The following is a 2,770-nucleotide window of genomic DNA, read 5'->3' as shown; positions in this document are numbered from 1 at the left end:
AAGATAAACAATCCAATCAAAAAATGGGCAAAGGACCTAAATAGACACCTTTCAAAAGAGGACATTCAGAAAGCCAAGAGACATATGAAAACATGCTCAAAGTCACTAATCATCCGAGAGATGCAAATCAAAATGACAATGAGGTACCATCTCACACCTGTTAGAATGGCTATTATGAAGCCAGCATCACCCTAATACCAAAACTAGGTAAAGACAACACAATGAAAGAGAATTACAGGCCAATATCCCTCATGAATATAGATGCCAAAATCCTCAACAAAATCTTAGCAAATCGGATCCAGCAGTACATCAGAAAGATCATACACCATGACCAAGTAGGATTTATCCCAGGGATGCAAGGATGGCATAATATCCGCAAATCAATAAACGTGATACATCACATAAACAAATTGAAAGAAAAAACCACATGGTCATATCAATTGATGCAGAAAAAGCATTTGACAAAATCCAACACCCATTTTTGATAAAAACTCTCAGCAAGGTGGGAATAGAAGGATCATACCTCAACCTAATAAAAGCCATATATGACAAGCCCACAGCCAACATCATACTCAATGGACAAAAACTAACACCATTTCCCCTAAGAACAGGAACAAGACAGGGATGCCCACTCTCACCACTCCTGTTCAACATAGTAGTGGAAATATTAGCCATTGCAATTAGACAAGAAGAAGAAATAAAAGGCATCCAAATTGGAAAAGAAAAAAAAAAGATCCCAGTTTTCTGGAATGTCTCTAGATCTATTTTAAAAAAATCCTCAGCTAGTTTGCCAAACACCTTTCCCAGGTGAATATTCCTTCCTTCTTCCCTTCCTCCCTTCCTCCCTTCCTCCCTTCCTCCCTTCCTCCCTTCCTCCCTTCCTCCCTTCCTCCCTCCCTTCCTCCCTTCCTCCCTTCCTCCCTTCCTCCCTTCCTCCCTCCTCCCTTCCTCCCTTCTTCCCTTCCTTCCTCCCTTTCTTCCTTCCTCTTGTTCATTTTCTTACCATTCTTAGCCAGATGCTAGGAATGTAGCAGTCAACAAAGAAGTTAAGATCCCCTGGTGCGACTCAGGCCTGCGAGTCTCTGCTGCAGTGCAGAAGCCATTTGTCTCAGCCTGCCTTCTCTCTCACCTAAGTGCGCGCTACCACCCCATGGAAGATTCTATGGACATGGACATGAGCCCTCTGAGGCCCCAGACTACCTTTTCGGTTGTGAACTAAAGGCCGACAAAGATGACCACTTTAAGGTGGATAATGATGAAAATGAGCACCAATTATCTTTACGAACGGTCAGTCTAGGGGCTGGAGAAAAGGATGAACTGCACATTGTTGAAACAGAGGCAAGGAATTACGAAGGCAGTCCAATTAAAGTAACACTGGCAACTTTGAAAATGTCTGTACAGCCAACGGTTTCCCTTGGTGGCTTTGAAATAACACCACCTGTGGTCTTACGGTTGAAGTGTGGTTCAGGGCCTGTGCACATTAATGGACAGCACTTAGCAGCTGTGGAGGAAGATGCAGAGTCAGAAGATGACGAGGAGGAGGATGTGAAACTCCTAAGTATGCCTGGAAAGCGGTCAGCCCCTGGAGGTGGCAGCAAGGTCCCACAGAAAAAAGTAAAACTTGCTGCTGACGAAGATGATGAGGATGATGAGGATGATGATGATGATGAAGATGATGAGGATGATGATTTTGATGATGAGGAAGCAGAAGAAAAAGCTCCAGTAAAGAAATCCATATGAGATACTCCAGCCAAAAATGCACAAAAATCAAATCAGAATGGAAAAGACTCAAAACCATCAACACCAAGATCAAAAGGTCAAGAATCCTTCAAAAAACAGGAAAAAACTCCTAAAACACCGAAAGGACCTAGTTCTGTAGAAGACATTAAAGCAAAAATGCAAGCAAGTATAGAAAAGGGTGGTTCTCTTCCCAAAGTGGAAGCCAAATTCATTAATTATGTGGAGAATTGCTTCCGGATGACTGACGTGGAGGCTATTCAAGATCTCTGGCAGTGGAGGAAGTCTCTTTAAGAAAATAGTTTAAACAGTTTGTTAAAATTTTCCATCTTATTTCATTTCTGTAACAGTTGATATCTGGCTGTCCTTTTTATAATGCAGAGTGAGAACTTTCCCTACCGTGTCTGATAAATGTTGTCCAGGTTCCATTGCCAAGAATGTGTTGTCCAAAATGCCTGTTTAGTTTTTAAAGATGGAACTCCACCCTTTGCTTGGTTTTAAGTATGTATGGAATGTTATGATAGGACATAGTAGTAGTAGTGGTCAGACAAATGGGAATGGTGGGGAGACAAAATATACATGTGAAATAAAACTCAGTATTTTAATAAAGTAAAAAAAAAAAAAGAAGTTAAGATCCTTATCAATTGAACCTGAATTGACTAGAATGTCTGCTGTGTGTTCTTAGCTGAGACACTTGTGTAGTATGTGTGCTGCACAGGAAAGCGGTGAGCTTGCGGAGGCCGCACAGAGGTCTGAGCACCCTCTGAGTGTTAGGGAGACATACGTTGTTATGGAGACAGGCAGCTTCTGCCTCCCGTCCCCTACCCCCCCCCCCCAAAAAAAAAACCCATTAGAAAAAAAGGAAAGGGAGCCATGTTATAGATCTAGTATGTACTATTATGGGAAGATATTTTAGAATCTACTCCATATTAGTGAATAAGATAATCGGAACACCAAAACAATATGCATATCCGATTCTATAGGGTTTCAGCACCTGTAAGGGTTATCCCAGATTCTAACAGCAGCTTTTCAG

At 41.7% G+C, this 2,770-nt stretch overlaps 1 pseudogene; it reads left to right on the top strand.

The window, feature by feature from the left end:
• The first annotated feature begins 1,121 nt into the window (after positions 1-1,121).
• On the top strand, positions 1,122-2,361 carry LOC102440027 (annotated as a pseudogene).
• Positions 2,362-2,770: the final 409 nt, after the last annotated feature.

This window comes from Myotis lucifugus, unplaced genomic scaffold, assembly GCF_000147115.1.
Source record: "Myotis lucifugus unplaced genomic scaffold, Myoluc2.0 scaffold_458, whole genome shotgun sequence".
In the NCBI taxonomy this organism is placed as follows: Eukaryota; Metazoa; Chordata; class Mammalia; order Chiroptera; family Vespertilionidae; genus Myotis; species Myotis lucifugus.
Note: the sequence above shows the minus strand (reverse complement) of the source record. Positions and strands in the feature narration are given on the sequence as shown.